The sequence below is a fragment of the Mus musculus genome, chromosome 6 (assembly GCF_000001635.26).
Source record: "Mus musculus strain C57BL/6J chromosome 6, GRCm38.p6 C57BL/6J".
Classification (NCBI taxonomy): Eukaryota; Metazoa; Chordata; class Mammalia; order Rodentia; family Muridae; genus Mus; species Mus musculus.
Window position 1 is genome coordinate 127177958 of NC_000072.6, and position 13994 is coordinate 127191951.

At 48.9% G+C, this 13994-nt stretch overlaps 1 long non-coding RNA gene and 1 pseudogene across 3 annotated transcripts in view; one reads left to right on the forward strand and one right to left on the reverse strand.

The window, feature by feature from the left end:
- The window catches only part of 9330179D12Rik (RIKEN cDNA 9330179D12 gene), a 63031-nt gene that overhangs the window by 28569 nt on the left and 20468 nt on the right, over positions 1–13994 (forward strand). For 2 of the 3 annotated variants that reach the window (NR_040274.1, NR_040273.1), the window contains exon 2: positions 7412–7617. The exons of the other annotated variant lie outside the window; for it this stretch is intronic. This is a non-coding gene — a long non-coding RNA (RIKEN cDNA 9330179D12 gene). The remainder of the gene's footprint in view (positions 1–7411; positions 7618–13994) is intronic. 3 annotated transcript variants of the gene reach the window in all.
- On the reverse strand, positions 4896–5762 carry Tpi-rs11 (triosephosphate isomerase related sequence 11; annotated as a pseudogene).

A 13994-nucleotide genomic window follows, 5' to 3' on the forward strand; every position in this document is an offset into this window, starting at 1 on the left:
TGACATGGGAAAGGTGATTTACAGATGGCCCTGTGCGGGCATCAAAGCCCCAGCTTCTGTCACATCTGCTGTTTGTCCTGGTTGGAGGGTGCAGGGTACCACTGAGGCAGGGCTCTTGCATCTCCCAGAGAGTGAAGGCGGTGCCCCAACCGGGGCCTCCCTCCCTTCAGTGCACCCTGACTGAAACATGGTCTTGTGAACTCATCACCACCCTAGACTTTCAAGGCAGGAAACAGCTGGAGACAGTGTGCGGCTCACCCAAATCGGCTTCCCAAGCCAGTGTGCACGGTGACTGCAATGTGCAGCCAGTGTTCAGATCTCCATGATCTGGGGTTTCCCTGGCGTCTTGGGGAAGGGGGCCACATAGAGGACTCTCTGGTTCCCCTGCCCCCCAATCCCAGGTAGGAGCAGCTAAACCAGTGGAACTTGCCTTACATTTTCCTGTATTTATTTTTAAATTTAAAATGAACATTTTGGAGTGTGACTGTGCACATGCATGAGTGTGTGTGTGTGTGTGTGTGTGTGTGTGTGTGTGTGTGTGTGCTTTTGCGTCAGAGATTAGCTTGAGTGAGTTTTCTCTTTCCTTCTTTCCTCTGGGGGGATAAACTCAGTTTGTTAGACTTGGACTCTACCACTTTATACTGCTAAGCGTCCTCATTGTCACAACCCACCCACTAAGTTGCCCTGGCTAGGCGGCAACTTGCTTTGAGACCAGGCTAGCCTTGAACTTATGGCGATCCTTGCCTCTGCCTCCTGAGAACTTCGGTCAAAGGCATGGGCCATCATAACGACTGTTTTCTAAAGACAGTGCTTCACACTCTGATCCCAGGCTGTCCTGGAACTCACAGAATCCTTCTGCCTCAGCCTCCCAGGTGCTGGTATTACAGGTGTCGGCCACCACACCCAGATCAAGAGGAATTTGCTCATTTCTATTACCCTTCCGCCTTCCATGAACCCCTGAAGCAAATACCTTTCTTGTTTGTTTGTTTGTTTGTTTGTTTGTTCTGAATGTGCCACTTTTGTGCCATCTGAATCCCAGGCTACTTGCTAAGGTTTGTTGGCAGCTCAGCCCAACTTGAGCCTCTTCATGGTTCTGCCTCACATGGCAACAGAAAAGTCAAAGCTTAGAGAAAAGTGACAGATGGAAGGAAAAGGCTCCCACAGCCCCCAGAGCTCCGTGAAATCCTTCCTTATGGGATTTGCCTTGTTGGAGAAGCCTGGGGGCTCACAGCAGAAACCCACAGTACATACTCATTACAGTGAAACCGTGACTCCAAGTCTCGGGGAGGGGGGGGTTAAAGGGGATAGGGAAGGGAAATGATTGGCACGGGGCTTGTTCGTCCTGCTCATTGGCACCCAGCCAGCCCTTCTCCTCCCAGTCCCAAAGAAGAGGCCTTTGAAATGTCCCAAAGGAAAAGCAGCCTGAGTCCAGAGACAGGAAGATGCTCCAGGTGCCCGGGCACGTTGAAGACGATCTCCCTGACAGGACATATCTGGAGGAATTTAGGTACACGGCTGGGTAGAGGCAGAAGCATTTCTGTGTTCTAGGCCTTGTGCTCTCAGGGTGGGTGGCCATGGGCTGTCCATGAGGATTTTCTCATTGCAAGAATAGGGCAGTGTCACTAAGTCTATACGAGGACCGTGAAGAAGACTATGGAGTAAAAGCTGGAGACTGTCACACTGCCCACACACTGTCACAGCTCCTCCATCCTCAGTGTATGTCTTCATCTTCTTTAAAGCTGTTATTATATTATTATTACCATTAGTAGTCGTAGCAGTAATAGCAGTAGTGGTGGTGGTTTATGTGTGTGTGCAGTGTCTGCGGAGGTGCTGGGGTTGGTTCGCTCCTATCTTTACTGGGTTCTGAACTCTGTCACTAGGTTTTGGGGTGCGCACCTATACCTGCTGAGCCATGCCATCCACACTCCTTCATCTTGTTTATTTTTGTCTTGTTTTTAGCTGAGGCTAGCCCAGAGATCGGTATACAGTTGGCAATGGCTTTGAACTTCTGGTGTTCTTGTCTCTGCCTACCAGGGCTGGGGTTCCCGACGTGTTACCCACCGTGCATGGCTGTCTGTCCTTCAGCTCAGTTGTGGAGTTTCTTGCTGCCTTTATGAAAACTCATAGACAAAACATCTTGCTTTGTGGAGCTTTCCTGTTGATAATGAAAACACTTGTCCAGAACGGAGAATTTAGCGCAGCCGAGGACAGCTGGCTGACAGTAGGGTTTCCATCATTGCAGAGGGAGATGAGTTCTGTGCCCTGAAGCCCAAGTCAGCCAGTGATGAGTTTCTATGCTTAGCCATCCTACGCTCCCCACTCTTGCTGCTTTGAGGTCCTCCTCAGCTATCTGAAGCCGTGGAAAGTGCCTAGACAGATGTATGTATGTATGTATGTATGTATGTATGTATGTATGATGTATGTACGTGTATATATATATATATATATATGTATATATATATATATATATATATATATATATATATATATATATCTTCTTTGCTTTCGGTTTTCATTTTAAAACAAGGTTCACTGTATAGTTCAGTTTGGTTTGGAACTCATTATAGCCCAAGCTGGCTTTCAATTCACAATAATTCTCCTGCCTCAGCCTGCAAGAGTCATGAGGACAGGTGTAAGCTACAATGCTCTGCTTTTCTGCTTTTTTTTTTAAAGAATTTCTGTTATTACAGTTTTCGGTTATTTCCTTATTTCCCTAAATTTTGTGGTGTTGAGGATGGATCCTGGGGCTTGGTACCTGGTAGGCAATTTCTTACCATTGAGCTACATCTGCAGCCTCCTAAAGATGGTTTGTGCAGCAGCCTCTGGGCACGTGCGCGCGCGCGCGCGCGCACACACACACACACACACACACACACACATATATACATACACACATCTATATATGAATATATGTGTGCTTGTATATATGTATCTATATATATGTGTGTGGGTGTGTCTATATATACATATATACACACATATAAAACGTGTTTATATGTACACATATGTGTGTGTTTGTGTGTGTGTGTGTGTGTGTGTGTGTGTGTGTATGTGCTGGAGTTTCCAAGCAGGGTAGGAATTATGTGGTAGCGGCAGCAGTGTGGCTGGGGGAAGCTTCTGGGGTGTCCACTACAGCTAAGTAACCATGAGATACCATATCCCTTCTTGACGACTCCTGTGGTTTTCTTGGTGGGAAAGGAGGGTCCTTGTGTATGCTAGGCTAGGCAAGCATACTACAAATGAGCTATACCTCGGCCCCGCCCCCAAAGGTTAATCTTAATTAGTCCGCCTGCTTCATGGAGAACCAAGTGAGATAAAGTTTGGAAAGTTGTTTGCAAGGATAAAGGGACACGTAGCTGTGACTGCTGCCAGGCTTTGGCTCTGCGGTTGTCAGGAGACCGTGCCCTGCCAGAAGGCGTGGGAGGAGAGGGGCTTCTGCAGCCAGCAGCAGTTGGAACTCTGAGTGGAACATGGCCGGCTGAGCCTGCGGCCCACACAAACCACCCACCACCCTCCTGGCTGGCCTGCATCAAGCCTTAGGAAGGGCAGAGTTTCTGTGGAAACTGGAGCCAGCCATGCCTGCTGGACCAGGCTGGCTCGGGGTGGGGACGGGCCCGAGCCACATGGTGAGGTCCACATGGGCATGGAGGGGGAGCGACAGCTGGGCGGTAGGGAGCCGGAGGTGGCCAGAGCTTTGCTCCAGCCAGCCTGCTCTGGGCCTAGGGGCAGCCTCCTGCTCCCGGCTTAGGCAGTTCGTGGGGGGCTGGATGAGGTTTGGACAGCCTGTGGGTGGGACGCCAGCGAAGGCTGGGGCCATCAGGCAGGGCAGAAGGTGCACACCCTCTACCCAAATCAGAAGGATTAGGCCTGGCAGACCCTGGCCGTCGCTTCTTCTGTGGAGTATGCGCCTTACCCTGCTAGCTAACAAGACCTTGGGTCACCGGGTACTTCTGAATCACAAAGTTAAGCCATACAACAGCCTCTGCCTTCTCATCCCCACAGCCGCTCTCCTTCCAGTTCCCCTAGACTTACATGTGGGTCCCCCTCCAGAGACTTTTCCAGTCTCCTCCTGTGAGCACCTACTGTTTCCTATTCCCTCAGGCTCCCCTTTGGCCTGACTACCTGAATCAAAAGGGTGGCATTCAGCAATGAGGCCACAGAGAGGCATTTGGGGGTGAGAGTGGCCACTTCAGCACTCAAGACTTGGAGGGTTGGCTCTCAGGAAGGCTTCATCCTTCTAGACGCCATCCTCCTCTCACCTGGCCTCTAATGTCAACTCAGGACCTGTATCCCTGTCTGTGGTACACACTTTAAGTCCAGTTCAAGCCACACAGTATGGTTTTAAACCTGCATTTTCCCACACAGCTATTGCACGAGTGACCCTGACTCGTAAAGAAACGAGTGTGTCACACTTGTGACACTTGTCTCTTTTGTTGCTTTGAGGGGCAGGGCCTTGCTATGGAGCTCATATTGGCCCCAAACTTGCAGTCCTGACTTAGCATGTACCATCGTGCCTAACGCTAAGGTTTGTTTCAACCCCTCTCTGTTTCCATGGCTTTGGGAAGAGTGTTTAGTCTGTTTTCTGTTGTTGTTGTTGTTGTTGTTGTCATCGTCGTCGTCGTGGTGGTCCTCCTCCTCCTCCTCCTCCTCCTCCCCCTCCCCCTCCTTCTTGAGATTTGCTGTGTCTTGTTTCAGCTTCACACTGGGGATATTTGGAGGAGCCATTCTGATTAAGAACTAAGACCCTCTCTTGGTAAGCCACCTCTTGATCTCACTTCTACAGGGGAAGAAGTAGGTCACACAGCTAGAGAGTTGGGACTTGAACTCTAGGTTGGAGACCCGTCATCTGAACCAGTCACTCTGTGGGGCTTAATCAGAGGCTTGTTATTTTTTTTTCAGGCCCAGGTGTTTATTTTCCTTACATGTAGGGTGGTTCACAAACACAATACAGGGGCTTCGGCACCGTGGGGGAGGGGACTATCCCAGGCCTCTTTGGGTCTCATGTATACCGAATTCAGACCTGAAAGCTCTGAATTTCTGCATCAGACATCCAGTAGAACTTGGGAGTGAAGCTAGAGCCAAGGCCATCTAAGTGACAGGCCAAAGTGACACGAAGCCCACTTCCTGTGCTCCAACCATGAGTTTCCAGCTCAAACCAATGGAAGGTGATTTCACTTGTCAGGGCCCAAAGGGACAGTCAGTTCTACTCCCTCCCCTCCCCAGGATCCACCTTGGTGACAGTTGATTCTACCCACTGTAAGTGGTAAAGGGATTGGCCTGGTCCCAACCATAATAGGGAGGTGGAAACGGCTCAGGAGGGTACACCGTGGATTAGGACACAAGATGGGGCAGATGATGTCATCAGAAGCATGTGACCGGTGGGAGCAGTTACTCAACTTCTGGGCAACCTAGTCCATGCTATGCAGGCAGGTAGAGGGATGGGCAGTGCTCATTGTTTGGCATTGATGATGTCCACAAATTCAGGCTTGAGAGATGCGCCACCCACAAGGAAGCCGTCCACGTCAGGCTGGCTTGCCAGCTCTTTGCAGGTTGCTCCAGTCATAGAACCTCCATAAATGATCCGGGTGCTCTGAGCCACCCCATCATTGACATTGGATTTCAGCCATCTCCGGAGCTTCTCGTGTACTTCCTGTGCCTGCTGAGGGGTTGCCGTCTTGCCAGTTCCAATGGCCCACAAAGGTTCATAGGCCAGGACCACCTTGCTCCAGTCTTTCACATTATCTGTAACGACCTTGGTTTGCAGCCAGGGCAACACAGGAGCACCTGGAAGGAGTTCCTTAGATGGATGTTCAGAGCTGCTGAGGGGGCCTGGAAGGTCCCTTCCAACAGAGATGAGAACTGCATGCATGCACACACATGTGTATGTAAGACAGGGGTGTTGCTGGGTAATCCAGTTTGTCCTTCAGCTGGTGACTCTCCTGTTCCTCTCCTTCATCCTCTTCTTCATGCTATGGTTGGAGGTTTGCGGCACCACCCCTGAAAAAATAGGTTTCACAATTTTTCTGCAGTGGGTCTTGTGGACTAGTGTCATCCCTCCATCACTGTCTGGGATCCGTGGACTTCAATATTTATCAAAGTCAACTGCAGGATAAATTAAAAGCCAAATCACATGTCCCCTAAACCCAAACAGAAGTGTGTTGGGGCACTTCCTGAATTTGCATTTTAGGGGCCAGCTCTTCCTTGTGATGTTGGGGAGGGTTAGAGAGGGTGGGTGAACAGATGTTAGAAGAAAACTGATTTCACCTTCTCAGGGAAGCCACCCTGTTGCCTCAGGTTAGCCTATCCTTTTTGCCCTGAGGCTGCAGTAGGCCTTACACAGGAATGGGAGCGGGAAGGGGGAGGCAGCTACTTCCCAGAAGAGAGTGGTTTCAAACCCAAGGTCATGGCTGCACGGGGCAAAGGTTGCCAGTGCTCAGAGTCAGGGGATGAGGGGCTGCCTGGGAAATCCAGGAAGCTGCCAAGCGCCTTGCATCCAGGGATCCCAGTGGTATTCTGAGGAAATGGGGGTGGGGTGGGGTACCAAGGAGCACAGTGGAAGAAGGCTGTTGATGGGAATGAGTTTTGTTAAAGTTCTAGAACCTTCTTTTAGGGTGGTGGGAGTATGGGCTTAGGGGTCAGTAACCTTGGACTGAGCCCCCGGGTGTCACAAAAATCCTCATGGTCTAGTTCTCCAGGGAGAGTTTCCCACAGGGAAAACAGCTTCATACACTCAGTGTCCATCTCTGTTAGGGATCCTTACCAAGCATGGTGGCTTTCTGTGCTTTGTCCCCACCTGGGAAAAAGATGAAGCTCTGGTAGATTTAGGCTCCACAAAGGGAAGTTTGAGGGCCCATGGAGTCCCCTGTACTCTTTCACTACTACCTAAGTTTTGTGAGTGCAGGAGAAGGCAGGATGCTGCCATACAGGATGAGAGGGAGAGGGCAGAGGCTGCTGACCATGACAAGGTTCTCTGTCTATCTATCTATCTATCTATCTATCTATCTATCTATCTATCTATCTATCTATCTATCTCTGTCTGTTTCTCTGTCTCTCTCTGTCTCTGACTCTGTCTCTCTCTGTCTCTGTGTGTCTCTGTGTGTCCCCCCTCCCCCACTCTCCTTCAAGCCACCTGTGAGCCCCTTACTCATCTTCCCAGTTAGTCCTCTGGGATCTCAGCAGGTTTAACCCAGCCTGATAATTAAGCAGTCCCTTTCTCCTTGGTCTAAAGCTTCCACACACTGACAAACTAATCCATACTGTCCCTGCTTAGTCTCCTGGCTTCCAAGATCCAGCAGCACTTCCCTGTCTATCAATGGTCTCATCAAATAAAGAAAAGATGTCTGTTTGGAGCTGTTCTCATTACAAAAGTGAGCTGTTCCAACGGCTGCTGACCATTCTTCCCCCTACACAGGCCTCTCCGGGGTCAGATGTGGCAGGTGAATCTTGGCTGAAGGAGAGAGGAAGCATGAAGGTCCACATCCATGGAGTTGATGACAGGAAGACCCCTGAGGCACACACAATTATATCAAGCAGTGACACTGGAGTCAGCTGTGGGAATACACTGAATGGTCTTCACACCCCTGTGGATGGCGAGGGAGCCAATGGAGATTGTAGAAGGTGAAATTTGATTCCAAACTTGGGGGACATAAGGGTAGGGTTGGGGGGAGGGAGGGTGGCGACATGCCTATGCAGAGGAAGACTTGAGCACAGGGTTGGAAACAGGAAGTGCTTTAGAGTATGAAGGATTGGATGAGGGTAAATTATGGCTGTTCAGGGTGAGGTGAATACTTAGGAAGAGAGTCCAGCGAGGCTGGAAATGTGATGTCAGAAATCCAGCCCAGTTATAAAGGACTTGCACAGCCACAGGCATTCCCTCACAGGGCCACAGGGAACCCCAGGATTGTTCTTTGCTAGGAATCAGGATGTGAACTGAAGCTAATGGTGAGGAGTGGTTAAGGTCTGGATTCTCCCGAGAGCTCTGATTGCACAGCCTGGCCTGGTAAGACAAGACTTCTTGAGTTTTCTCCAGCATGATGGCTATTCTCCAGATTCACAGGCTCCCAGGCGTCAAGGAAAACCCCACACAGAGTCCCGCAAAGCAGACAGAATGCTGGCCTTTGAGAGGAGAAGAAGGGTCTCTGACACGAGGAAAGTACCCAGATCTCAGAGCAGATGTTGAGGGCCCCTCACCCTGCCCCCGATCCTTGCTCCACACTGCTTCCCAGCTCATTAGAGTCACGTCTTGCCACACACACCTCTTGTCTTCACTCTTTCCTGGCATCCTCGATTAGGTATGTGTGCAGAGGCAAGCCAGACTGACTCCCCATCAGATGCCTCTTAGTAAGCGTGCCTTCCCCAGCATCCCTTCCAAGCAAGCCCTTTCTGTGCCCTTCCCTAGGGCACCAATCCCCCTCACCTGCTCAGGAATGAAATAGTTTGGATTGGCATGTGGAAGTTCACTCTCCTTTCACCTATGTCCCCTCATGTCCCCTCATCCCTGTGCCATGTGCTATATGCAGACCATTATGCCTTGGTAAAGGACTTGATCGTCAAATGTGTCGTGGAGGGTGACCAACATGTGTGGAGACTGCAGGGGAAGAACAAACTTCCATTGATTACTTATTGATTTATTTTTGAGACATGTTCAAGGATAGCCTCAAACTCACAGCAATCCTTCTGCCTCAGCCGCCTAAATTCTGAGGTTACAAGAATGAGTCACCATGTCTGGTTATTTAGTTAAAGAATATGGCCCGAAGGCAAGGGCCTAGTTATTAGTGTATTGACACTGGTTCATTAATAATAACAATGAGCTGTAGTAATGACGAATTAACAGGGAAAAACTGGGTTCAGGATGAACGGGAATCCCCCAGACTGTCTTTAAAACCTTTTAAACAGAAACTTATGGCAGAACAAAAATGTCATAAAATACCATTCTTTTTGTTTTAAATAAATCTCTCTCATGTGTATGTGTGTCTGTGATATATGTACATGTACATATGTTTGTATGTGTAAGAGGTTAGGCATGTACATGTCTGCATGTGTGTCAAGTGCACATACTCATGTGTACAGGTGTTATGGAGCCCCAAGGTGGATACTGGCAATTTTCCTCCGTGTTTTTCACTTCATTCATTGAGGTTAGATCGATCAATAGAATACAGAGTTTATCAGACCAACTTGTCCAGGAGATTTTATTTCCACCTTCAGAGCCTTGGGGTTATAAGTAGGCTGCCATGCCCCCCAACAGTTAGGTGGGTTCTGGAGACCTGCAAGTTAAGTGTTTTAAGCACTAAGCCACCTCCACAGCCCTGTGTTGTCCTTTGCATGATCAGCACTTAGGTGTGCATTGTGCCAAAGACATCATGAACTTATAAAACCGCAGCAAAGCTAAGCTAAAGGCTCAGCGACAAGAATGGGACTCAGAACGTAAGTGTCCGGAGGGAGGTGACCAGGCTGCCGTGAAGTCTTTGGTGTCTCAGTCACCCAGGGACTCAAGCCCGTCCTTTCATTCCTTTCCTCTGATAGTAGATTTGGCCTTATCTACAGAGTCTAAGGTAGCTTGTCACCACACTTGTGCTTCCAGAGGCAACCTGGAGGAAGATTGGCAGGTTTAAGTGTTCATGCACCATTTCTGCTCAAATCCCACTGGCCAGAACATTATTCAGATGGCCTGTGGTGGAGGGCATGGGACATGCAGTGTTCACTGTGGTTGGCATTTGAGGGTAATTATAAGGTGACAATGAACAATGTGACAGTTAGCACACTGCCACATTAATGGCTTTTATAATATATAATGTAATATAATGTATAATATAATTAATATAATATCTAGCTATTCATATATTGAGATGGTGCTCAGCCTTTCTGTTTGGTTTTGGTTTGCTCTTTTGAGACAGGGTCTCACCACATAGCCCCAGCTGTCCTGAATCTCCCTATGTGGACCAGGCTGCCCTTGAACTTGTGAACTCCCTACATAGAGTAGGCTGACTTTGAACCCTCTGTCTCTGAGTACTGGGGGTCCAGATATGGGACACTGTGCTCACCTTAGCCATTGAAAAAAAACAAAAACGGTTAGGGATGCACAATCCAAGCATTGAAGCTACCAGCTTAAGACGATGGCCCGAGTTTCAAGCATCCTGATGCCTGCTCCTTCCAAGTTCCAACCCTGTCTGCAACCCATGTGTGGGTTCTGTGTCTAGCAGTGTACCGCGCAGCCTCATCAGTGTTGTGTGTGTTCAGGAGAGTTGCTTCTCAGCTGTGGGAAAGCCTCTGCTTTCTTGGCAGGGTCTTCCCTTTAGTCAAGGAGACTGGGAGTGTGGAAGAGAGGTAGAAAGGACAAGGACAGCTTCTAAGCAAGCCGGGCAGACAGAGAAAGAAACAACGACAGATAGAGGAGGAGAAAGAGAGATAAGATGGAGTAGCCAGACACTGGGCCTGGAGCCCAGGACAGAGGCCAGGAGGAGGAACAGTGACAGAATAAGACTGGAGGGTGGGATCTGTGAGGTCACCCATACTCAGGAGGGGTAGTGCACAGCTCAGCCTGGGAAGGTGGGGAACAGACACTGTCTGGGGCTTTTACCCAGCCGTCTTTGTCAAGGTGATTTCCTCTGGAATCATTAGAGAAGGGAAGAGGGACAGGGCTGGGGTGGAAGAGAAAGAGCCCCCCTTCCCACCATGACTTCCTCCGCAGTCCATCACACAAACTCTTCGGGGCTTGGTGCTGTTTAGGGAGTAGGCTTATTACTGGGTTTATGGATGGATCTTCCTGGACCTCACGTGTCTCCACCACTTCCTCCTCAGTGCTCACACAGCTATTCAAGTCAAGCAGAGAGGAGGCCAAGTGCAGGCAGTAGTAGACCTGGGAGGCCGTGGAAGGCTTCATGGGAGAGGTGTCTATCTCCAAGTGCAGGAAGAGAAGGCAGGAGGAGGAAGAAGGGCCCTCTTAATCAGGGAACCTTGTGATCAAAGGAGGATGCTCAGAGTAAAAGCTGCAGAGTGGAGCAGCCAGGAGCAAGGAAGGAATGGTGGGAGGAAAGGAAGCAGGGGCTGCGCCCCGTATTGGGAACCAGCTCGCAATAAAGTGACTTTCTCCGAGTGATAAAGGGAGTTGTTTCATGGCCTGTCTGCCGAAGATAGGGGCAGAACCAGGTGTCTGGAACTGGGTCAGTCTGACAATGGGCCACCTTCTCTGCACTCACCAGACCTGGACACTAAGGTCATCCTTACAAGCATGGGTGGGTGGGGGGAAAGGGGCTGGAGATGAAGGCTGTCAAATCATAAGTGGCCCATGCAGCACTCCACTCCTGCAGAGCTCATCCGTCTTTTTTTTTTTTTTTAAATACCACTTTCTTTATTCTGCTTTCTTGCTGACCCGCTCCATTCTCTTCCCCGCCTGACACACTCAGTTCTGATTCTCTCTCAGTCTGGAGCCCTTCCCTTTGCTCGTTCCCTTCCCCACACTGTTGGGCTCCTTTGCAGCTTATTTCTTCACTTGGCACATTCTGCCACATTCTACACACTGCTATATGGTGATTGGTCACCACTGAGGGTTGCGCTGGCTAGATTTTATCTTCTTGACACAAGCTATGGTCACCTGGGAAGAAGAGGGGTCCTCGACTGAAGAATTGCCGCCATCAGATTGTCTCATGAGCAAATCTGTAGGGGGGCTGTTTTCTTGATTGATGTGGGAGGATGCCCATGGTGGACCCTGACAATCCTGGGAGGTGTAAGAAAGGGAGCTGAGTGTGAGCCTAGAGAGAAAGTCAGTAAGAAATGTTCTTCCATAGTCTCTGCTTCAGGTCCTGCCACCAGGATCCTGCCTTAGCTTCCCTTGAAAACAGACTATAACCAGAAAGCCAAATTATCCCCAAGTTGCTTTTAGCCAGTGCTTTACTGTAGTAGCATTGTACTAACTAATACAGTGGTGACTGGAGTAGAATACTCGTAGCAGCAGACAATGGCTTAAACAAGGCTTGGTGGTGTCAGTGGAGACCCGGTTCCCGTCGTGCCTTCCTGACATCTTTAGCAGCTTGGACTTGTTGTCCATGGGCACAAGATGGTTGCAACTACTTCAGGTCATGCCTCCTCACAGAGCCATGAGAAGAAGTAGATGAAAGGTGTCCTTTTTTTTTTTTTTTTTTTTTTTGGTACAACGCCTCTTCAAGTTCTTCTTGTCCAGTGCTTGAACAATGGAGGAAAATGAGATTGTCTGTAATTATGCCAGACTAATCCAGATTTATGCAATTTGTGCTGGATTCAGCTGCCTCAGCAGATACGCCCACAGTAAGCACATGTAAGCACATGCTAGCACATGTAAGTACATGTAAGTATATGTATGTGTGACCCCAATGTTGTCTGGGTCTTGGACACGCTGTTGGTTACCTTTGTCATTACTGTGATAAAACACCTGGTAAAATCAGTGTCAGAGAGGAGGGCTTATTCTGGTTCATGGTTTGAAGAGATATCGTCTGTCCTGGTGGGGAAGACACAGAGATGGGAACAAGAAGTGTCTGGTCAAAAACAAAAAACAACCAACCAACAAACAAACAAACAAAAACAAAACAAAACAAAAAACCATTATGCCGGGCATGGTGGCGCACGCCTTTGATCCTAGCACTCGGGAGGCAAAGGTAGGCAGATTTCTGAGTTCGAGGTCAGCCTGGTCTACAAAGTGAGTTCCAGGACAGCCAGGGCTATACAGAGAAACACTGTCTTGGAAACAAAACAAAACAAAACAAAACAAAAACCAAAGAAGTGTTTGGTCCAATGGCATTTGTAGTCAGGAAGCTGAGACAATGCTGGTTATCAACTGACTTTCTCCTTTTTTTAAACTTTTTTTTTTCTTTTCTGACTTCAGCTTATGGGTTGGCACTGCCTGTATGCAGGGCAGGTCTTTCCTCCTTCGTTAAACCTCACTGGAAACCCCACCACAGACACAGTCAGAGGTATCTCCTGAGTGACCCTAAATCTTGCCAAGTATAAATCATGATTAACCACCAGAGCCAGGAGTGGTGGCACACGCCTTTAATCCCAGCCCTAGGAAGGCAGAGGCAGACAGATCTCTGAGTTCAAGGCCAGCTTGGTCTACAGAGTGAGTTCCAGGACAGCCAGGGCTACACAGAGAAACCCTGTCTTTTTTAAAAACAAAAAACAAAACAGAAATATTAGCCATCAGAGTGTCCAATCTAATGTTTCTCCTAAGTCCAGATTCATATTTTCCATTTTCTTCTGGATATTTCCATTTGGATATTATGAAGGGCCCCAGAATTTAACATGCCCCTAGCTAAGCACACTTCTTTTTCTTTGTTGGGGAACAGCCCTCTAGCATCAGGTGGATTTGAAATGGATGAGAAATTTTCCCTCACACAAATCCACTGAGATTTGGGGTTTTGATGGCTAGTGTAGAGTTTTCTCTACGTTCCATGCTCTAGAGCAAGGGTTCTCAACCTTTGGTGGAGGTGAGGTTCAAATGACCCTCTCACAGGGGTTGCCCAAGACCAATGCCTAAGACAGATGTTTATATTATGATTCATAACGGTAGCAAAATTACAGTCCTGAGGTAGCAACAAAAATGATTTTATGATTAGGGGTCATAGCGCCATGGGGAGGAATTATAATGGGCTATAAAGCTTTGGGAAGGCTGGGAACCACTGTTGTAGAGGAATGGAACTGTTTTGAGCAGAGTAAAGAGGCTTTCTGAGGCCAACTTTCACAGAGTGTGGGCTGTCCCCACACGGCTGTCTGCAGGCTGGAGACCCAGAAAGCCAGCTGTTCTGGATGGGAAGCTGGAATTCTGAGAACAGAAAGAACCCAGAATTGCCACCCCAGACTAAGGCTGAAGGCTTAGGAGCTCTCCAGAGAGTCACTGGTACTGGACCACGTTCAAAGGCTGATGAAGCTGGAGTGTAGTGTCCAGGAGCCAAGGCAGGTACAAAAAGGCCACTCCAGGAGAATCAGGCTTGGGATGCAGGTGAGCATGCCTTTCCCCTCCTGCTGGC